At 40.7% G+C, this 24,295-nt stretch overlaps 1 pseudogene; it reads right to left on the reverse strand.

Moving 5' to 3' along the window:
• Nucleotides 1-551: 551 nt before the first annotated feature.
• Nucleotides 552-1,520, reverse strand: LOC123778638 (NADH dehydrogenase [ubiquinone] 1 beta subcomplex subunit 1 pseudogene; annotated as a pseudogene).
• Nucleotides 1,521-24,295: the final 22,775 nt, after the last annotated feature.

The following is a 24,295-nucleotide window of genomic DNA, read 5'->3' on the forward strand; positions in this document are numbered from 1 at the left end:
GCTTAAAGGGACTTCTCTTCTACAGGGGAGAGTGGACCTAAGTGAAATAAGTCAGACAGAGAAAGACAAATATGGTATGATTTCACTTACATGTAGAATCTGAAAAACAAAGCAAATGAACAAACATATGGGAAGGGCTTCTTGAGGCTCCAGAGTTTGGATAGAACAAAAGATTACTAGGCAGAGGAAATTAGTAAGAGAGACAAGAAAAGAAAAGAATAAACTTGAAATACAGTGAAGAGGTTGGTAAATAAAAGAAAGTAACTCAAGATGAAAGAAAGAGAAGAAATTCTTCACTCCTAGAATCATACAATAATATCTATTTTTTTGCTGAGATCACTTTTTTTTTTTTTTTTTTTTGAGATTTAAATACCATTGGCTCCAACTCCTGGACCCTTGGAAATCTAAAGCCCTCCCAAAGGTGTCTTCAGGTTACCAGGAGCTCATTTTCTCATAGGGTCCATCAGGTTTACAGTTGCATTTTTTTTTTTTTAATGAATGTGCTTTTAATTCTCTCCTAATTTTTAAAATGTGAACATTCTGGGATTCAGTCACAGCCTTAACTTCCAGGTGACTCTTTCACTGCATCTCAATTCCCTCTTAAACAATATACTCTTGTTCCAGAAGGTAGTTAGCCTTTCATCAGTCCTTCTGTCTAGATAACATCCAAGGACAAATCCCACAGGCACAAGTATATGTAACTGGTGGTCACGAACAATCTGAATTATGTTTATTATGAGTGCTGCAGCCTTGGCGCCAAAAACAACCCCACCACCACTCTGCACGTCTTTCTAATGCTCAAGTCCCTTCTATGAAAAACCATGCAATGATTGCACCCAGCACAATACTTGTTTATCTTATTCAGTGCATAGAGTGATTCTGCCCAGGTAGAATTATATGCTAACTATTTTATTGATAAGGAAGGATATGGTGGCTCAGAGAGGTTAAGAAATTAGCCAAGAACCTTAGCAATATTTTTCTAGATATGTGTCCTCAGGCGAGGGAAACAAAAACAATAAACTATTGGGACTACACTAAAATAAAAAGCTTTTGCACAGCAAAGGAAATCATCAACAAAATGAAAAGGAAATCTGAATGGGAGAAGATATTTGCGAATGATATATCTGATAAGAGGTTAATATCCAAAATATATAAAGAACTTATACAAGGCAACACCCAAAACCCAAATAATCCGATTAATAAATGGGCAGAGGACCGGAGTAGATATTTTTCCAAGGAAGACCTACAGATGGCCAACAGACACATGAAAAGCTGCTCAACATCACTCATCATCAAAGAAATACAAATCAAAACCACATGAGATACCACCTTATACCTGTCGGAATAGCTAGTATCAGAAAGACAAGAAATAACAAGTGTTGGTAAGGTTGTGGAGAAAAAGGAACACTCATGCGTTGTTGGTGGGAATGTAAATTGGTGCAGTCACTGTGGAAGACAGTATGGACACTCCTCAAAAAGTTAAAAAATAGAAATACCAAATGATCTGCTAATTCCACCATGGAGTATTCACCCAAGAAAATGAAAGCACTAATTCAAAAAGATATATACAGCCTTATTTTTATTGCAACATTATTTACAACAGCTAAGACACAGAAGCAACGCAAGTGTCCATCCACAGATGAATGGATAAAGACATGGTACACACACACATACACACACACAGAGGACTAGTACTCCGTCATAAAAAAGAATGAAATCTTGCCATTTGCTACAACATGGATGGACCAAGTGAAATAAGTCAGACAGAGAAAGACAAATACCATATGATTTCACTTACATATGGAATCTGAAAAACAAAGCAAATGAACAAACAAAGCAGAAACACACCATTAATAGAGAAACTAGTAGTTGCCAGAGGGGAGGTAGATGGGAAGATGGACAAAAAGGGGTGAAGGGAGTGGGAGGTACAGGCTTCCAGTTATAAAGTCACAAGGATAAAAGATCCAGGATAAGGAATACGGTCAACGGTATTGTACTAGCACTGCATGGTGACAGACGGGGAGCTACACGTATGGTGAGCACAGCGTAACTTCAAGTTCTCAAATCACTATGTCATACACCTGAAATGAATGTAACATTATGTGTCAAAACTATACTTAATAAAAATAAATAAATAAATAAATAATGTTAGGTGAATAATTTTGAGAATTTTACTTGCTCATATTAAGTTCCTTTGGAAGGTTTGCTTATCGATCAACTGCCTGTAGCTCAAATATTGATCTGTTTCCTGGATCCTGAATATGGATGGGACAGGACTATAGTATTGGGTTTACTATAGTTAACCTAACGCCTTTTTAAAAAGGTAGCCTGAGGGGCGCCTGGGTGGCACAGTGGTTAAGCGTCTGCCTTTGGCATTATGGGATCGAGCCCCACATCAGGCTCCTCCACTATGAGCCTGCTTCTTCCTCTCCCACTCCCCCTGCTTGTGTTCCCTCTCTCGCTGGCTGTCTCTATCTCTGTCGAATAAATAAATAAAATCTTAAAAAAAAAAAAAGGTAGCCTGAGAAATTGTTGAATGGTAAATATCAAGAGCCCTTTAACCATGGAAATGTTTTCATACCTACTACTGTGTGTGTGTGTGTGTGTGTATGTGTGTGTGTGTGTGTGTGTGTGTGTGTGTATCATTTGAAATTTGTTATCAATGCCTCTATATTTCAAAATCCAAGAGGGGGCTAATGCTAAAAAAGGATAGTGGTAAAATAGAAAAAATGCATAATGATGATGCTGATTTTATTTTTGCATGTATATTAATAAAAGTCCTAGGAGAAGGGAATGAGGGAAATCTGTCTTTTGTGTCAGCTTGAAGCTACTGGACTTGATTTATTTTATAGTTTATAAAATTAAAGAGTAATGCTCACTTGACTTTACAGTCAATGTTTAAATTCAATAAATGTTTTCATATTCAAATTTTATTTTTTTAATTTTTTAAACAACAGTTATTTTATTTTATTTTTTTATAATTTTTATTTTGTTATATTAGTCACCATACAGTACATCCCCAGTTTTTGATGGGTATTAAGGTGGGCACATATTGCATGGTGCACTGGGTGTTATACGCAAATAATGAATCATGGAACATTGCACCATTGCATATTCAAAATTTTAAAAAAAAGAAAGAAAGAAATCAGGCCAAGGAAATATAGTTAGCAAGCCAAGAAGCCAGAATTTGAATTCATATCCATCTGACTCAGTGGTAATGTTACATTGGTGGCCCCAATGACCCACGTCTCCTGGTATTCATGTCCTGTGTGTTTCCTTCCCCTTAAATCTGGACTAGGCCTGTGACTTGCTTCAGCCAACAGAATGCAGGTAGAGCTTGAGGTCCAAGTTCCCGGGAGCCCTGAGCTGCCATGCAAGAGGGCTGGCTCTTGCATGAGAGACCACGTGGAGAGGGAAAAGCTCTGACACCATATGGAGAAACTAGGCACCCAGCAGCCAGAGTTAAGGTGAAGCCCCAGATATCTGATCCCAATTAAACCATTCCCATCAGCACTTACCCCCACCCTTGACAGTGATCCTAGCAGAGGCATCAGACATGATGGACACTATGCCCCAGCAGACATCATGTGGAACAGAGATGACAGGGCTTTGCTTTGTTCAAATTCCTGACCAGTGGAACTGTGCAAAATGATTAAAATCGTGGTTATTTTAAGTCACTAAGTTTTGAGTAGTTTGTTATGTAGCAATAGGTAACCAAGACACACCTCTGTCCTGTGGTTGAGGAGAAAGAGACAATGATGAACCTATGAAGTCCTTGAACAAGAGAGAAAGACGGGAAGGGAAAGAGTGGGTACAACACAATTGCCAGGGGTGGAAAGAAAAAAAGACAAAGAGCATAATTAGGCAGACATCTAAGTAGGGGATACAAGAACTAACAGAATCTTTAGGTTGCACACCTTTGCCAGGCAGCATTTCTGCCCCAGAGCAATCCTCACAATAGAATTAATGCAAGGAAAATAAAAAGGCAAGATTCAGAACTGCCTATTTTCAACAAGAAGGTAATAGACCAAAATGTTCATAGCAGCTCTCTGTGGGTGGTGGTATCACAAAAAAGCCTTCATAAGTTAGCTTTGTGCTCTCTTCCAGTGCTTCCATATTTTCTACAATGATTGTTTTCAATTTAAGTTTTTCAAAATCTTAATATCAAAGAGATAAAAGTACATGGATTTAAAAAATCCCTCCCTCAAGTGCCACAGAAAAGCACTAACTATCCATCCTTCACTTTCTCTCCCCATCTTGCACCCCACACGCAACCCCTTTAACTATTTCTAGTTTTAGTGGATTGGTTAGGTCCACATCCTTAAATAACGTGCTTACACTTCCATTACCTGATTTATTAACCTGAGGCATCTATAGGTTCCCTGTTATGAAAGTCTTATTATTTTATTGAACAAATGCATTGAATACCTACTATGTGCCAGCACCGTTCAGGTACTGGTAATAGGGAAGAGAATAATAAAGAGACGGTTCCTGCCCTTTTATGGCCCATACTCTAGTAAAGGGAGATGGCTGATCAAAAGCAAAGAAATAATATCCAGTAATAAAAAGTACTATGGAGAAAACCACATAGAGTATGGGGCAGTATGGCTGAGTATATTTTTCAAAAATAGGCCGCAATGGCATCTTCCATCTCACATGCTCATCTAGAATCTTACCATTCACTTATCAAGAAGTAGACTATATTTTCCTTACCTTTAAATCTGAGTGGATTGGTGACTTGTAACCAGTAGAACACAGTAGAAACAATGCTTATGATTTCCAAGGCTAGGTCATAAAAGGTGATAAAATTTCCCCCGTTTGCTGGAATACTCTCTTGAAACTTTCGTTGCCATAGAAAACAGTCCAGCTGCCCGGAAAATGCCATGCTGTGAGGAAGCTCAAACTAGCACACAGAAAGGAACCAGAGAGAGGCCCTAAAACTACAAGAAGAGAGAGGGGTAACCAACCAGCTTCCAAGTGTTCCAGCCCCCAGTCTGCCCTCTTAAGTCTCCACCTGACAGCATGGTGAGAAAGCCAGCCTTGCAAAATCCGGAGGCAAAGTAGTCCAGGTAGAGGAAACAGCAAGTAAAAATGACCTGAGTGAAGAATGAGAGTCATCAGGGATGCCTGGCTGGTTCAGTCAGTGGAGCATGTGACTCTTGATCTCAGGGCTGTGAGTTCAAGCTCCACACTGGGCGTAGAGCTTACTTCAAAAACATTAAAAATTAAAAGAGGGACAGAGAGACAGCACAAGCAGGGGAGAGGCAGAGGGAGAAGCAGTCCCACTGCTGAGAAGGGAACCTGACATGGGACTTGATCCCAGGACCCCAGGATTATGACCTGAACCAAAGGCAGACACTTAACCAACTGAGCCACCCAGGCATCCTTCCCTGTATGTATTTTATACCTCAATTTAAAAAAATCAATTCTCGTGCTAGAAGAAGAGGAAGCAGGTAGTGTTCATTTAGTTCAGGTTCTCTACCTCCTCCTCATCACTGATTACCTTTGCAACTTTAGACAATACACTTAAACCTCTGGTTTTTGTTCCATCAACTTCTGTCAATAGTTCTTGCTTCTACCAAGTAAGATGAACATATTGGGACTACTATGCTTACTCCCCCTTCTTCTCCAGCCCCTCTTCCTTCTCCCAGTTGTTTTCAGCTGTCCTTTACATTTCTTAGATCAATAAGAGTTACATTCTGTTCTGTAACCATAATGAAGTCTTCTGGGTTTTAAGTTATTCCTACATGTTGAAATCCAAGGAAAAAAGTTTACATTATTGTGATGATATAAATCTTGTTCCTGGCTGACTCAAATGGGATGGATAGAAATACATTTTCTTGACAACAGGGCCAAAGTCATGCCCTCTTTATCACTTGAAGAAGAATATTCTTAGTATCTAAGTCAAATAAATACTCTTTCATTTATGTATTAGTCAGCTATTGCTGCATAACAAATCACTGCTAAACTTAGTCCTTTCAAAAAATAATGATCCATTATTTCTTATGAGAGCATAGGTTAGTTAAGTGGTTCTGCTCATCTGACTGGACTTGGCCAATCTCCAATGGAATCACTGTCATGGCTGTATTTGGTTGCTGGATTAGGCTGGGAGCTGGTTGGTCTAGAATTGCCTTGGCTTTGAGGACTTAGTTTTCTTCTATGTGTTTTTCACATCCTTCTAACAGGTTACCCTGTGTTTGTTCTCATGGTGGTGGCAGGGCTTCAAGGGAGAGAGCTAAAACATGCAGTACCTTTTCATGTTTTCTTCTTCCATCATTTGCTACTGTGCTATTAGTTAAATCAAGTCCTATGGCCCAGAGTTGGGGTGTTGGTAGGGACTCCACAGAAAGTGTGGATACAGGATAGCCATTATTAATTGGGCCATTAATGCAAGTCACTAAGTCTGCTACACTTACATTACCAGTGCCTCAAAATTATACCACATTTTCCTTTGCTTCATTTGTACATTTATTTTCTGGTATTTCCAATTGGTTCTTTTTTTTGCTATTGAAAGAAGAAATATAAGCTTTCTTCACTACATGACTAATATTATTTAGCTTCTTATTCCTTTTTCCTATTGTTTGAAATTTATCCCATGCTTCTTAAAAGCACTCTTGTGAAAGCCCACTGAGTTTTTGGTCTAATGTGAACTGATTGTGTTTAGGCTGGTTAAACAGTTGATATGCTAGAATGTCTTTCTACAGCACTCCTTGGGGAGTTCCACTGTGTCATATATATCACATCTTCTTTCTGCAGAAAGGATACTTGAGAGACAAAATTTCTAAGCCCTTTCAAGTCTGATAATAAGTTTGATGCCTTACTCTTGTTCCTTTATTGATGACCTGCTGTTTTTTACACTCCTGGGAAACTTGTAGGTTCTTTTCTTAATCCATAATGTTCTAAAGTTTCATTCTAGACTTGGATCTTTTTAAAACATTTATTTTACTTTTTAAAACACTTACTATACCAGACACTCAGAAGGCTCTTTCAAACTAAGGATTTCTATCTTTGTAGAAAATGTTGTTCCATATTTATTTAATAACTTCCTTCCTTTGGTTTCCAAATTCTCTCTTCACTGACCTACTATTATTTAGAGACAAAACCTTATAGAGTGGTTTTCTATTTTCACTATCTCTTCTATTTTCCATTTCTTTGATTTTGTTCCATTTCCTAGATGATTTCGTTCCCCTCCCACGGGCTCTCTATTAATTCTTTTATAACTGCCAGTATGCTTCCAAAGATCTTTTTGCTCATGCTCCTATTTTCCCCTACAGTATTCTGTTCTTGTTTTATAAATGTAATAGCTTCTCAAATCTCTTTGAAGTCACTTAAGTTTTTCTTTGTTTACATATTTGATCATGCTGCCTTCTGTTCTCTGATTTATCTCCATTTCCTCTGGGGTTAATTTTTCCTTTGACTTGGTATTTCTTTTTCATGATTCAAATTTTCTAAATATTTTTGAGAGTCTTTTGTTAACTGTACATACCTAAGATTGAGAGACTGGATAGATTTTTCAAGATAGTTGATACTGATTTTCTCTGTGTATGTATTGGTCTCTTTCTTTTGGCCTCTCTCTCAACTGAGTGTTCTGTTTAGGTGGCCAGGGCTTATTTATGAGCAGACTTTGCTTTAGAATGAACAAGAAAGGAGTAGGTGTGTGGTTATGAGATCCAAAGATCCCAGAATGGGGGAAGGCTTCATTCCCGGAGCCCTCTAGGCAGTTTATTTAGTTTCTTTAGAGAGTCTATGGTAGATTGTTAACAGTATGGTTCCCAATGAATCACATCTCCCTGTGTCCATGCCCTTTTGCAGTGGCTTTGCAGGAACCCCATCAAAGGTGAAGTCTATTTCTCATGTCTAAATCTGTTCTGGCCTGTGACTTGCTTTGGCTAACGGAATGTAGCAAAAGTGACAAAATGCAAGTCCTGGAGCCTTGGTCTCAAGACTCTCTGTCTTAGACAGAGACTTGGACTCTCTGTCTTAGAATGTTGCCACCACAAAGTAAGAAAGACTGAGCTGGATGACTGAATGATGAGAGACCACGTGGAGAGGAGCTCAGATGACAGTCAGAACTAAGGCCCCAGGCCATCTTAGACTCTCCAGACGCAATGAAGCTGCCAATTGACTGCAGCTGCATATGTGACACTAGGTGAGAGCCCAGCCAACCCATAAAATTGTGAGAAATAATAAATAATTTTTAAATTTTCAGCCACTAAAATCTGGAGTGGTTTGTCATGCAGTTGTGATAACTGATGCAGACCTTTTAAAATTTTGTTTTTGTTTTTGTTTTTATCTGGATTGCCTGTATTTTGCATATGTGAGGTAGATGCAAAGTAGAGATCTAATGGTTCAGTTATTCTGAAAACATAAGTTCAACTAACCCCTGTTTTCTGTCCTTCTCATTTCAGCCCTCACACCAAACATCTCTAACCCTTGAATCTTTCTTGGTAAGGTAGAGATTGCTGGTCACCTGACCCAACAGCCATTCTCCCCTCCCTACTTAGTAGCACAACTCTGATTTTAGCAATGCATCCAGCTGAGACAGTATATTCCTTTATTTTTAAAGATTTTATTTATTTATTTATTTATTTATTTATTTATTTATTTAAGAGAGAGAGAGAGACAGAGCATGAATGGGGGGAGGGGCAGTGGGAGAGGGAGAAGCAGACTCCTGGCTAAGTGTGAGGCTCATTCCCAGGACCCTGAGATCATGACCTGAGCCTAAGTCAGACACTTAACTGACTAAGCCACCCAGGCACGCCAAGATAGTATATTTCTAAGCCTTGCAGCTAGGGGCTGCCACATGAAGAAGTTCTAAACAATGACATCTAAGTGGAAGAGTTCTGTGGGATTTCCAGACATATTGCTTAAATGGGATTAACCTGCTAGGAAGGATCCCTTTTTGCTCTTCTGTTCTTCCTTCTGTGTGCTGCCTGGAATGTGGATGTAATGGCTGGAGCTCTAGCTGCCACCTATGAGATGACTTTGAGGATGAAAGCTATGCACAAAGGGTAGTACAGCTGAAGAGGAGACTGAATGTCTGATGACAGGGTAGAGTTGCCCTTTCAGCTCTGCACTGCCTACCTCAAGATTTCTTTTATATGGGACAAGAATAAGCTTCTCTCTTGTTTAAGGTACTGCTAATTACCCCCCCTCCCCGCCCTGCAACACACACACACACTGTTTTGTGTATCTGAATTTAATCCTAGCTATAGGAATTTGGCCTCTGCCTGTCACCCAGGGATCCTCCTCCACTGCATCCGTCACCCATGTATATCTTGGGTTGCTTCTATTTCTAGAAGTTTCATTGGGCTTTAGAGTATCTTCCATGCCTCATCTTAATATGTTCAATCTTTCCTCTTTCTTTTTGAAAATATAGAATACAGTTATAATAATGGTTTTAATGTCCTTGTCTGCTAATTCTAACATCTGTATCAGTTTGTGTCTACTACACTAATTTCCTACAATTAATTCTGAAAGGGCTACGTTGCCTTAGGTTGGGCTCCCCTAGAAGCAGACACTGGTACAAGGATTTGAGTTGGGGGTGATGCCAGACTGGGACGGCAGTAGAAAACTGAGACAGGGAAGGAAAGTGAACTCAGTAGAGTGTGATAATGAGCAGGTTATTGCCATGGGCATCTGGGACCTACTTCCACTAGGGACCTGGTGAGATGGTATAGAACAAAGATGTCCTACCCAAGGGACAAGGAAACAGGGATATTTAGACACTGACTCCCCTAGGTCATTGGTTGAGCATTGCTTCAGAAGGTATATTCTTGCATTTTTAGGCTGCCTGTTCAGATGGGCCTGAGCAAGGCTCCTTTAGCCAGTGAAAGCCCTCAGGCAAAACTTCTCAGGTTGTTTGCAGTATGAAGTGGTTGATATATCCAGGAATGCTATGTGCTGAGGGAATATGAGCAGGACTCTGACAATGTCTGTAATATACATCATTCCTGGAGCCCCAGTATTCATTCAACAAACAAGGAAAGAACTATCTGCTCTCTCGAAAGTGCTTTGCCTTTCCCAGTGTGGGTTTCATTGACTTATTCTGATTCAATGGACTGTGTTCCTTCTGGTTTATTTTTGTTCCTAGGCACTTCACCAGACCTTGTGGTTCTTCCAAATGTAGGAAGAACTATTTCATCCCATTATGTGTAGTCAGCTGATGGGGAAGGCGGTGCTCTTTCAGGTTCCCAAGCACCAGAAGAACATAGTCTCATTTCTAACTGGGCAGCTGGCCGTCTGGCCATTCCATTTTCAGTGCCATGATGTAATTTAATTTCTAAAAACAACCCAAGTCTGGAGCCTGATGGCCTGGCCAATTCTGGCAAATCTTTGCGACTCAGTTTCCTTATCTGAAAAACAACAAAGAGGGTGTGGGCAGAGGTTATCTTTAGGGTTCCTGCAAGCTTAAGGACTCTGATCTGTGTGTTGGCAGGCCTGGCCTGCAGCTCCACAGCCAAGGACAGTCATCTTCGTATGTCACACCAGGGACTGCTGTGGAGGCTTCCCTTCAACTCTGTCCTCAGACTTCTGGTCTTATTCCCTTTTGACTCTGTAATCCCACACCTAAGAGAACATCCCAATGAAATACCCAGAAGTCAAGTGGTAAGCACGAAGGTGTTCACCACAAATTCAAAGAAGAATGGTCAATGGTTTGTAGCATATCCAGGTGATGGAATATAATTCAGGTGACAGAAACATTTTGAAGAATTGTCAGTGACACACAGACTCACACAGCCCATGATACACTATATGAAACACAGATACCAAATTATATATGTAGAAGGATCCCAACTGATTCCAATATCTGATTATAGTATAAAAGATCTGAATTGTAATTACATATTTATAAGTTAATCCATTTTGTTTACATAGTTGTAAAAGATTGGAACATGGAATTACAGTAGATTTTTCTCTTCTTTACCGTTTCCTGTATTTCTAAGTTTTCTGCAATTATTATTACAGTATATATTATTTTTATGAACAAAAAAGAAAAGTGTTTTCTCTTTTCAGAAGAATTAAAACAACATATTTGAGCCTTCTTCTTTGTCTGCAAGAGCTCTAATATGGGCACTGGCACTCTGCTGGACACTCTTTCCTCACTGGATTTAATTATCATGGATCATAGGTATTTAACATGTTACCTGCATTGTCTATCCATATAGATGATGGAGTCTGAGCCTCTGTTCTTTCCTGCATCTTGCAAATGCTGCAGTCTCAGTTTTCAGCAGAGTGTCAACGGCGTCATCTTCTGCCCAGACTTGTGCTGACTCTACAGGGAGAGGGTGACCTCATTTGCTCTGGGTACAGTTGTAGAAGGGGGTTGGGAATTGCAAATGGTGAAGGCTTCAGTTCCGATTTGCTTTTGGTTCACAGCCAATAGCTACAGCTGGATTTTCTGCTACTTTACTTTAAAGGCAAACAGATCCTACAAGGCAAAAAATGGGTTTTTCAAAAGACTATACTGTATACTCTAAGTAAGGAACACACAGCCCATTTATGAATATGACTCTGACTCTTATAGCAGAGTGTGTCAGTGCCCCACCCCTATGCCCTTTGCCTCCCTGGAGGACTGCCCATGACTCTCTGTTTGAGGACATTTTCTGACCTCGGGGAGTGGGCATTGTTGGGTCCACTCTAGAACAGGCCAGAAGTGTCAGACAGCTAATACCCTGGAGCAACCTAAGACACTGAGGGATAAATGTATAAATACCCCCATTCTCTCACCCTTAGTGGGACAGTTTGGAAGCACGTCCCAGCACACTCTCAGATAGGCCTGGGCAGGATTAAGCCCCAGTTGCTGACAACAGAAACCTGCTGATTAACATCTGTTTTATTGGCTTTCCACCCTTTCCTTCTCCCTTCCCTCACTACGGTCCTGAATAAACTACTTGCACCAAAATCCTTGCCTCGGGGTCTGCTTTTGGGGGAATTCAAGCTAAGGAAAATTCACCCTTTGTGTACCTAACAACGCTCTGGGCCATTTGGAACAAAAGACATCATCTTGATCCCCCCAAAACCAAAGCGGAATTAAAGATATTAAATTTATCTACTACATAGGCCATAAAGGAGAAGGGTGCCCTAAATTCCAACAGTTTGAAGGTCTCTAAGTTGGCTGTGTTTAGCACCGATTAAAACCCTAGGTGCCAGTAAGCAGTGCGCTGTTTCCTGTTACTACAAAGAAAGAACTCATTCTGGACACTGGCTGCAAAAGAAAAGACAGAACTCACTTCGTTTCCCTAAAGCATTGAAGACATTTCCCCCCGGGCCAGCAAGAGCTTTTAAACTACTGTGCCCTAAAAATAACATTTTCACTCCTGCATGGGTTATAAAAACTGAAATGGTGGGTTATTTCCATCCACCTCCAGAGCAGCTGCTCAGGAGCTCTGAGTGTTGAGAGGGATTATGTAATGACTTGGTGCTATCTTTGGGCAAAGCAAATCACTCTTCTGTGATGGGCTTTCAAGGTAATACAACAGGACATTTGAGGATCCACACAGGAGGGAAGGAAAGGGGTGAAGAGGGAAGAGAGGATTGGAAAGTCTGGATCAGCGAAGGGCCTGGCTACTTCCCTACTTGCGTTGGGAAGCCTCCTACACTCCCCACCGGCACCATGCTCCAGAAGGCCCTAATCCTCTCTGTCTTGTTCTTCCTGGCTGGGAATTTCCCCACACTGTGTCCAGAATTGATTGCTGACCTAGACTTGACCACTGACCTGTAGTTCACCACTGACCTAGAGTTAACCACTGACAGGTATCTGGAGAACACACAGGCTTTCAAAAGGTCTACTGATAGGGAATCAAACACTCTCAACTTTGTGGAAGAAGCCAGAGGCCATAGTTGATTCCAATTTAATTCATACTAAGAGTTTTTTGAGTGACAATTATGCAGCCGTCACTGCTATTTATCATGACTGGAGCACTAGACCAGACCAGCATCTCCATGGGAAGTAATGAGTCCTTCTCAGTACTTGTTTAAAATGAAACACATTGCCAGGATGCCTCAGGTGGCTCAGTCAGTTAAGCGTCTGCCTTCAGCTCAGGTCATGATCCTGGGGTCCAGGGTTCAAACCCCACATTGGGCTCCCCGCTCAGCGGGGAGTCTGCTTCTCCCTCTGCCTCTCCTCCTGACTTGTGCTTTCTCATTCACTCTCTCTCTCTCTCTCAAAACAAAACAAAACAAACAAAACAACAAAAAAAAAAACTTTAAAATGAAACACATTGCCATTAGCTGTGACCATCACTCTGCTATCCATCACTTTCTAAAAAGATTCTGAGCTTTTGAACAAGGCTGCCATTACATTACAGGACTGCATAATTATAGAGTGCATAACTGTAGAAAACTAGTGGACATACGATGTACCCAACTGAGGAGGAACAGCAGGGTGAAGGGAGTTGTACACAGATGGGGTAGGGGCACTTCTTAACCATGTCCCATTTAATATGGGCTTGATAAATGCTCATTTGAATTGAAAAAAAAAGAAAAAAGAAAATCTGGATAGAACTACAGCTTTCTGAGTCCCTGAGAATATGATGACCCAGGACTGAGCAAATTTACACCTGTCATCCCAGTGTAACCATGAATAGCATCCCCTTACACTCTCAAAAGTGTCCTGATTTGGAATAAATTGTATGGTCACTCAACCTAAGAATGATAGTTCAAAGAGGCAACTGACTGTTTTGGTACTACCCATATATGTATCTCTGGGGTAGCTTCTACTGCTCATTGCCCAACTCTGTGAGCACATCCAGAACTTGCTCATCCTTCTTATTCCTGGTGCCTTGCAAATGATGGATGAAGACATTGGCTTTATCCATCCAAGGAATGAATGAATGGGAGGAGGCCCTACCTGCCGATGATAATTGGGATCTGGAATCACTGAGTTAGAATGGGTAGAGACCTTCAAACTCATCTATTTTATTGGTGAGAAAGTTCAGTCTTAGAACTGTAAAGTAGCGGACACCTGGGTGGCTCAGTTGGTTAAAGTAGCAGATGCCTGGGTGGCTCAGTTGGTCTGCCACCAGCTCAGGTCATGATCCTGGGGTCCTGGAATTGAGTCCCAAATCAGGATCCCTGCTCAGCAGGGAGTCTGCTTCTCCCTCTACCTGCTGTCCCCCCTGCTTGCTCACTCTCTCAGACAAATAAATAAATAAAATCTCAAAAAAAAAAAAAAACCCCAAAACCCCTGTAAAGTAGCTTGCTGACTTGAAATCTCAAGATTATTACTATTCAAAGTATAGTGGGTAGACTAGTAGTAGCACAGAAGTACCTGGTAGCTTATCAGAAAGGCAGAATCTCAGATCCCACCCAAAACTCATATCAAGGTCTATGGAGGATTGGAGGCTTTACCCCACTCTCAAGCTAATAAATGAGCTTGTTACTGTCCCGTGGAAACTGACAGAAGACATAAGACTCCTGAGTCAAAGGATTTTATTACTCACAGTGTAGCAAGCAGCATGAGCATGCTGTTGGTTTGCATTGGTTCCCCTCGCCCCTCCAAGTCCCACGGCGGAGACATGGAGAGGTTCAGGTGACACTATTTGCATCACAGCTGAGGAACACTTAGCTAAGGAAATTCACTGCTTTTAGAGTGAGCAGTAAGCAAGGCTGCTTTTTGTTCTTTGGGGGGGGGGGGTCCAAAGAGATGTTACCTTATCCTTCGCTACAAAAACAACCCTAAGAAATGGCCCGGTAACAAGGAGTCAAGGGCCTTGCATTCTTAGCATACACAGCAAGAACACACAGGGGCACTTAGGGCCCATGGCACCTACTTGTCCTAACAACCTATTGAATTGAATGCTGCATTTTAACCAGATCCCTTGGTGATTTATTTGTATATTAAAGTTTGATAAGTGCTTCTCTAGACTGCTTGTCCAGAGCATCTAGAGTTTACTAATCAAGCCACTCTTACAAGTGCAATCAGCCTAAGACTCATCACCATTATTAGAATCCGTGGCTCTTCCTCTCTTGCCTTTTGGTTACTAATTCCTCAGTCATGTCTGCCTTCATCATATGTTTTCATCAGGACCGATCTTACGGTATAAAAATATTAGGAAAGGTAGACGGGGAAAGAGTAAAGAGTGGAGAAGAAAGAGCAGAGCTCAAAGAGTAAGTCCCAAATAAGGAATTATTTTTCTCAAATATCAGGAAGTCCAAAGGTAGGTAGTTCAAGCCTAATATGACAAATCCACAATGCCATTAGGAACCCAGATCTCTTACATCTTTCTGCCCTTCCAACCTTGGCATTTGACTTTTATACTCTTGATGGCAAAATGACCATTGTACCTCTAGGCAGCACATCAGTATTCAAAGAAGGAAACTAGAAGGGCAAAATCCACATGCCAGATGAGGCTCTCCCTTTCCAGCAATAAAATAATAATGTTCCTGAAGTCCCATCCAGCAGACTTCTGTCCAAATCTTATCAGCCAGGAATGGGTCACATGGCCTGTCCCAAGTGTAAGGAAGACTGGGAGACTACATATTTTAACTGGCATGTTGATCCTCAGGCAAAATCACAGTTTTGTTGGTGAGAAAGAAGAGAGGCCTGGATATCCAGTAGACAATTAGTAGCTCATGCCACAGAGCCCACCGAAGCACATTGTGACTGAGGAGGGAGGGTGGGTATCTGGTCCCAAAGCTGCCCAAGGCGTATCACAGGGAGCAACGAGGGCCACTGGCTTTGGCCTCACAGTCACAAGGGGCCTCAAATTTTGTCTTTTGATCTTATATATGTTCAATCATTGCATTTTGTGTACAGATGACCCTTGAACAATACAGGCTTGACCTGTACAGGACCATTCATATGGTGATTACTTATAGTACAGTAAATGTACCTTCTCTTATGATTTTCTCAACCCTTTCTCTTCTCTAGTTTACTTTGTTGAAAGAATACAATATATAATACATAGAACATACAAAATACATGTTAATCAACTGTTTATGTTATCAGTAAGGCTTCCTATCAACAGTAGCCTATTAGTAGTTAAGTTTTTGGGGAGTCAAAAGTTACACGTGGTTTTTCAACTGTGTGGGGGTTGAGTGCCTCTAACCCTTGCATTGTTCAAGGGTTAACTATATATGTTAAAATTCCAACTTTATTAAAAATACATAAGATAAATAGTACATTTTTTACAATTCTCTTTTGACTTTTCTTCACACACACACACACACACACACACACACACACACACACACACACACAAATGTTGCCAGGAATTTTAAATATAGAACTATTCCTGATGTCTCACATTTTCTCGCTCTGTTGCATTGGCTTAACTAGTAGTAATGGGCAGTTGATTGGAAATATGGGTTCCCACATACAACAGAAAGAACTACTTTATGTGACCTGGAGAAGTCTGTTTGGAGAAAGGCAGAGTAAGGAATATTTGATGTTGTAGTTTTGGTCTCTCCCATGGGTGGTGAAATGTGGATATTCATTCTGATGGCCTTGACCTTACCCAGAGGACTTCCATAGACACTTCCCAAATTAAATTCCTGCTTCCGTCTAGCCATGGTCTGTCCTCTTAGGCAGGAAATAGATAATAAGCTGAATTCTGAGTCAACACCATGACATCCAGGGTGCCCACTTTCCCCCACAGCTCTCACCCCTCGATCTTCCTCAGTTCTTTCCTTTAGGGAATTTCAGTCTGTCTTCTTACAGGGCAGATGCTCTGAATGTAAAAGTTGCTGTAGTAAGTTTGGTTAAAGCAAACCGTGCATTCAGCTTTAGTTTGTTCTTACTCGAAATCTGGACACCAAAGTCACCCCTAGCTGATGGTTACTCTGGTTGCTTCAGCTGTTGTCTTCCAATTGTTAGATAAAACACCAACAATTTTAGGAACAATGCTTTAGGCTCTTATACCCAAAGTGTGGGCCATCGACCAGCATCATCTAGGAGCTCACTAGAAATGCAGAATTTCCATCCTGACCTCTGATATTCTGAATAAGAATCTGAATTTTAACAAGATCCCTGGTGATCCCCGGTGATCCAAGTTCACAGTGAAGTTTGAGAAGCCCAGCCTTAAATGTGTTAGCACCTTAAATCACAAATCATAAATCTAGCCTCTCTGCTCATTCATTCAGGCACCTTATGATTATAATTTGGCTGCTACAGTGGAAATGTTGACCCAAACATCATCTTCCTTGCCTCTTTAATAAAAGAACTTCAATTTTACTTGGGGAAGCAATGTGCCTTCCTAAAAGCCCATACTTCCCAACTGCCCCTGCAGCTAGAGGAGGCTATGAGACTAGATTCTCACCAATGACATGCAAGTGGAAATGTTTATGGGCCTAATGGGAAGTCTGAAAAACAGGTGGCATATCATTCTCTCTTCTTTCCTCCTAACTGCTGCTGGCATATGGACATCATAACTGGCCTTCAGCAGTCATTTGGGACATGAGGTGATCTTGAGCATGGAAGGCACAGGCTCAGGATGGCAGAATAAAAAGATATAAGCTTATATCCCAGATGACACACTGAAACTACTATGTCAGCCTGGAGTTGCATGCGTGCAGACTTCTTTTATGGGAAAGAGAAGCTCTACCTTGTTTAAGTCCCTGTACTTTGGGATTTTCTGTTATATGTTGCTGTTACTTGTGTAAGTGTCTAGAACTTACTGCCCAAAAAAGAAAAGAAAAGGCAAATGTTCAGCCCCTCAGCAGTTAGCTCTCTCCTTGTAAATTAATACAATGAGATTCTGCTTTATATACCAGTCTCTCTGAATTCTGACACGTGACTTTGTCCCTGAGAAATGAGCTGGTGACTGAGAGTTGAGGGCAGAGCTGTAAGGGTACCAGTGGAGGAGGACCACCAGGTGGCCAGCTGGTCCCCTTCCAGATAGCACTCCTCTCTCTCGCCTTTCATTTTCCTTTAACTTTAATATGTACTGTTAGCAGGAATAAAAAAAAGGAGAAATAAAAGGCCTAAATAATTCTAGACTGAAAAATCCACTATTCAATCTCTTAAGAATCCACCTATTTATAAACTGTTTCCTGGGTTATGAAGAGTTAACTGGTTTTTGTATATACCTCAGTATTCTTGACAGAACTACTGTTCCATTCTTATTATTAATCCTGGATAATTTCACTGTAATTTTGATATCTTATTTTCCAAACTACAGTGATAACAACATTTGTTTTATGCTTTCTGCCTTACAAAACCCATTCACATAGTTTTATTTAATCCTCACCAACCCTAAGAAGGTATTCGATCCATGCATTTATAGATGAGGAAACTGAGACTCAGAGAGGTTAAGTAACGTGTCCAAAGACACACAGCTAGGAAGTGATAGTTATTTCATCAGGCTCCTTGCCACAGTGCCATGTACTCTAATCCCACGCAGGGACTCAATGAGGCCAGAGAATAGGTGCAGGAGATATATTGGGAAAGTGGCAGAAAGTACCCTCTCTAATCACACCATATAGACTTTGTGCATTTATACACACTGTATACTAGATACCACTGGCTACAAGCTGGTTTAATTTTTCTTTTCTTCCTGAGCTGGAAGGGATATCTGTTATCTGTTATTATACAACTCATCTCCCAGATGAAGACTCCAAAGCTCAGAGAAATGAAATAATTTATCTTAGATCTTAAGCTTAGATACAGGTCCTAGATTATGCCACAGAACTCCTTATCTCCAGGAAAGTGAATGCTCCTCCAAAAACATCCCCCTGATTCTTAGTAAATTCTGAGATCATGTTATCACAGCAATGTTTTGGCCAAAATAAAGAAGTATGCTTGTTTAGTATATCAAGATGCAACTCTGGTTGCTACCTAAATCTGGCCCAGACTTGCACTGATTAACACCAAAATGAATCACTGGCTGTTCCGGGCGTGCATATTAGTACAGGAATTAGTCCACTTAGAAGCTGCAGCTTGCACAGCAGCTATGGTATTAAATCAGCACATGATTACCTTTGTTTTTGTTTTCTTTTTTAAGATTTTATTTATTTATTTTGGGGGGGGAAGTACAAGCAGGGAGGAGGGTTAGAGAGAGAAGCAAACTTCTTGCTGAGCAGGTAACCCTATGCAGGACTAGATCCCAGGACGCCAGGATTGTGACCTGAGCCGAAGGCAGATGCTTAACTGACTGAGCTACCCAGGAGCCCACATGATTTCCTTTCAACTACCTTGAGTTTATATTTGAAAAAATGCCTAAAATCAATCACTACATAGCTTTAGTCATAAATATTGCTCTACAGAGATATGGATACAAAACCAGTTTTCTGTGTAAGCCCAAAACAGCCAACTTTTCTTGCCATGTAGGAACATCCAGCTGTTTCCTCAATCAAACACCGGATGAGAAAGCTGACTTGTAATCAGGCTTCACATTGTGGGAAAAGAAATCCACACCTTTAGATACCAGAAGTATCTTCAGTGTGCTCAGATGTCCCCACTACAAGAGGCAGGTTAAGCAGTGATGTGCTGGCCAGCCAGCTATCTAAAATAAAGCATCCTGGGGTGCCTGGGCGGCTCAGTCAGTTAAGCGTCTGCCTTCAGTTCAGGTCCTGTTCTCTAGGTCCTAAGATCAAGTCCCTGTGTACATCGGGCTTCCTGCTCAGCAGGGAGTCTGCTTCTCTCTGTCTCTCTCTCTCTCCCTCCATCTCTCTCCCTCTGCCCTTCCCCACCACTCATTCTCTCTCTCTCCCAAATAAACAAAATCTTTAAAAAAATAAAAAATAAAATAAATCACCCCCATTTGCAGCATCTGCTGATACACAGCCAGTTTCAAGCTAGTAACATAATATCACTGAACACTGAGTTGGGAAGAGGTGTGCACATTTGCTTCAGCACCCGGAGAGGCAAGGACCAAGACAGACTGGGAGATCAGTCACTTCTCTCTCATTCCAGGGCATATGCTCCATGTCCAGATTATCGGACACAATTGACTATGCTATTTAACATTTGTGTTCTTTTCATGTTTTGCATTTTGGTCAAATTCATTTAATCAAGTCAATGCAAGTGAAATGTACTTCTGATCTTTCTCTCCCTTAGTTGGGAACAGGTTCATGCTCAAAGTTGACCACTCAGATGATATTCACCCAGGTCACTGGGGGACCAAAGTTTCCTTGCTGGCCAGGCTGAACTTATGAAACACAGAAGAATATGTTCTCCCATCTCCACCTCAGCCTCTGCAATACTCCTAGACTCCTTACTACCTTGGTCTCTGCAGGTAAGCAGAATGTGGAGTCAGTTTCATGCTGGCAGCAATTTTAACATTGCCTACCTGTGCAAATATGTGGATGTTAAAACTTTATTTTCCATCACTTTTTCTTATGTTGGTAGATACTATTTATGCAAGATAATAAAAAGAAATATTAGCTGTATCACACTAAAAATAAAAATCAGAATAAGTAAAAAAGAAAAATCAGAATTAGTATAACAGCACTTAAATTTTATTTTTGGCAAGAAGCATATTCTTGACCTTTTTAATGAGGCTAATACGTGTATGTATGTATAATGTACATTAATCTTAAACATACAGCTTAATGACTTTTTACTGAGGTACACACACATAACTACCATCCAGATCAAGAACTAGAACATTCCCAGCATCTTCCTCATGCTCTTTCCCAGGCAATATGCACCCTTTCCACCAACCTCAGGTATTTTAGTGTTTGTTGGTTGTTTTTTTTTTTTTTAAGATAGTTCCTAAACATGGACTCATAAACTGGTAGAACTGATCCAAAATGCTTGCTGTTCTAATGACACAATAGAAACTCAGAGGCCAAGTAATCCTCCCAGGGTGATTAATTTGTTGTCTGGGCTCATTCTAGAACTTAGGACCTAATTCTAGTCCAGCGGTTCTTAAAGTGTGACCCCCAGGCCAGCAGGACAACATCACATGAAAACTAGCTAGAAATGCAAATTCTTGGGGCACCTGGGTGACTCAGTTGGTTAAGGATCTGCCTTTGGCTCAGGTCATGATCCCAGAGTCCTGGGATTGAGCCCCATGCTGGGCTCCCTGCTCAGTGGGGAACATGCTTCTCCCTCTGCCCCTCCCTCTGCTCATGCTCGTTCTCTCTCTCTCTCTCAAATAAATAAAACCGTAATTTAAAAAATTTAGAAAAAGAAATGCAAATTCTTATCTACCCCTCACTCCTGCCCGTTGAATCAGAAACTCTGGGGTGGGGTTCAGTAATCTGTCTGAACACGCTCTCTAGCTGACTCTCATGCTCCCACAAGTTTGGGACACTGGACTACAACAAAGTCCATAAAACAAATGTTAGAGTTCATAAAGTTCTTGTTAACTGTGAAATTTAATGTAATATCAGACATAGACTAGTTTTAAGGGATACATAGGAAGTATGCACGCCTACCTATACAAGGCAATCAATTAAAAAATACTCAGCAGTAGAATGATGTGGAAAAGAATATAAAATTAGTTCTGCCATTCATTAGCTCTATAGTTTGGGCAAGACATTCTATCTCTGTGAGCCCTAGTTGTTTCCAATTGTAAAATGACTCTAGTATGTTAGCCCCTAGGTTGAATCTAGATGGCACTTGTATTTTGTTTGATCTGCCCAGAGATTTTGCTGGTTTGTCTGCTTGTTTTGAATTAATTGCTATGATAGGAGCAGTGAGCAGTCATCAAATATCCAACTTCTCCCCTCCACTTCCTTGCCTTCTTTGGAATCAAGCAATTCCATCTGATCAAGGGACTGTGAAATGAAACAACGTGCGTCATTTCCTGGCCAAAGCACTTAAGAGCTGGTGTGTACCTTCCTCTCTTTCTTCTCTGCAGTGGTGACCTTGGAAACCATGTGTTGAGGTGGCAGCCTCACAAGGTAAAGGGATCCCGGCTCCCTGAGTCACCAGATGGAGGAGAATCCTGCTCACCTGCATCTGATTTTGTATGTTGTACTAAACCAATGATATTTTGGATGGTTGGTGATGTTGGAAAATTAGGAAATTTTACACAAAAAAATCTGGATTCCTGACTTGTCTAAAGAAACAGAAGATCTGGCAATGCTGGGCTTCAATTCCTAAATGGCAGTAATTGTCTAAAGCAGAGTGATGCCTCCCCATCTTGCACTCTTTATTTCACCACTGTCCTCACCATTTTCTGTAGAATACACCTCCTTTCCTAAGCCCCGACAATACAGCTGAACATCAGCTGCCACTTGACATCACTCTTGTGGAGTCATTTTCTCATATCAAGAGGAAAGTGAAATATCTCTATGCGTTATCCCTAACAAAAAATGCGAAAATTAAATATAGATGATGATGGCTATGTATTTAAATAAAATTAAAAGAGAGCAGAGTTCTTTGTGGAAGAGAAGAATACTTATAAGTGTTTACTGTGCAAAGTGTGTCCATGTCAAAAGAAGGCAATTTAATGGGCTATTCTGAAATGGCCCACAGGAAAAGCTGGGTGTAGAAAAAAATGCCTGCTGAAAATTTATTAACTAAAAAAAATGGGGCTTAATTTTCAACAGGGGTTCTTTTTGTTTGAGAATAAAATAAAATAAACAGTACTGCTGTGAAATACAGTTACATATGAAGTGAGAAAATTACATCCCATTTGCTTCACTCATTTGCCTGCCTAGACCCTAGAGGCATTTGATTTTGAGGACTGAAGGGAGCAACGTCTGAAGAATATCTAACATGGTATAAAGAATGTACAGCCTGGTGCCTGGCGTGTAACTGACTCCAAAAATGTTAGTTTCCTTTCACTTAGTTTATTCATCTTGATCACAGAAAAGAATATCGGAATCTATTTCCAACTTTACTCTAAAGCCCAACAGTTCAATATATACATACAGTCAATAAGACCAACAAACTGGGTCATTTCCAACAAGATAGGGAGATGAGAAGGGAAAGCAAAGCAGGAAGAGAGTGACTTCTTTATCAGGAGAGAAGAAAGAGATTTGAATTCCTCAGTCTGAAAAAACAAAGGCTGAGAAGAGACATGATCAAAACTATGAAGTCTTAGATGGAAGGTGTGGAAGATAAGGCAATTGTTCAGTATAAATTCTTCCCCTTTCCCTGCCCACCTCCATAGGAAAATAGTACTTCCCCATCCCTTGGACGTTCGACTTGGCCACATGGCTTGTTTTGGCCAATGGAATGTGGCCTCTGGAAGCTTCTGACCTCCACCAGGAAAAGAACATCATCCAGGTGGCCACAAGCCCTCAGCCCGGAACACTGAATAAGCCCGGTGGAGCAGACGTGCAGTCTAGAACCAATTTCCATTGACCTGCAGATCCACAGCAATAAATATGTGCCTAGTGTATACCACTGAGTTTGGGGGTACCTTTTTATGCTGCATTATTGCATTATTGCTTGCCACTATAGAAGGTATATATAGTGAAGAACTTTTCTAATTCCCCAAATGCCAGAACTAGGTATCTAGACATGGTTCTATGTAAAACTTCAAAAGATAAAACATTTCTATTTGGTCCCTCTTCTTCAAAGCCCCCACTGTTACTCTAGATGCCCCTTCCCTTCATTGCCCTCAACTGTTTACTTTCAGTCATACACTGTAGGTAGATTTTCCCCGCATCTCATTATTCCCTCAAAATGATCTGTCCTTTGGGCCATTCCTTTAGGGTTTTGCTTTCTCTCTAATGATTGTAATAATTAAGGCTAATAATAAATAGTACTTTCTATGTGGCAGGCACTGTTCTAAGTGCTTGACAAAATTGAACTCATTCAATCTTCACAGCCACCCTATGTGGTAAGTACTATTAATATCTCCATTTCATACATGAACAAACTGAGGCACACAGCAATTAAGTAATGGCTTCAAATAACAGAGTTAGTAAGTGCAAGAGGGAAGTTCAACTCAGGTGGTTTGCCCTTAGGCTCCAAGCTCTTCCCCCATTGTCTTCTACTTTTCCCATAGTGATCAGTTAAATGGATAAACTAATATACACTAACATTAACTTATTATCTAATATTAGTTTATTATTTCCTCAGCTAATATAAAGCCATAATTCATTACATGTGTAGAGGGCCCTGAGGAAATGAATCTAATGATGGAATTTTGTCCTTATGATAAGCCATAAAGGAGATAATTTGAGGGTGACATTTTTTCTCATGCTCCTCAAATCACAAACACTCTAATTTCAATGAAAGCCAAAAAATCAGCAAACTTAAAACTTGAAAGCAGAAATCTGGGAGGGAAAAGTACATAAATCCTGTCTTTTGACAGTGTGTAGGGAACATGCAGCTAAGGTGCTGTCAATGAAAACCCAAATATCACTTAGGAGCTTTCCTACCCTAAAAGGATGAGGAAACTTGACTTAGATTCTCCTTCTGGAGGCTGGGCAGTCCTTCTCCAGGATT

The sequence above is a fragment of the Ursus americanus genome, chromosome 20 (genome assembly GCF_024610735.1).
Source record: "Ursus americanus isolate L20-20 chromosome 20, mUrsAme1.1.p, whole genome shotgun sequence".
Taxonomy (NCBI): Eukaryota; Metazoa; Chordata; class Mammalia; order Carnivora; family Ursidae; genus Ursus; species Ursus americanus.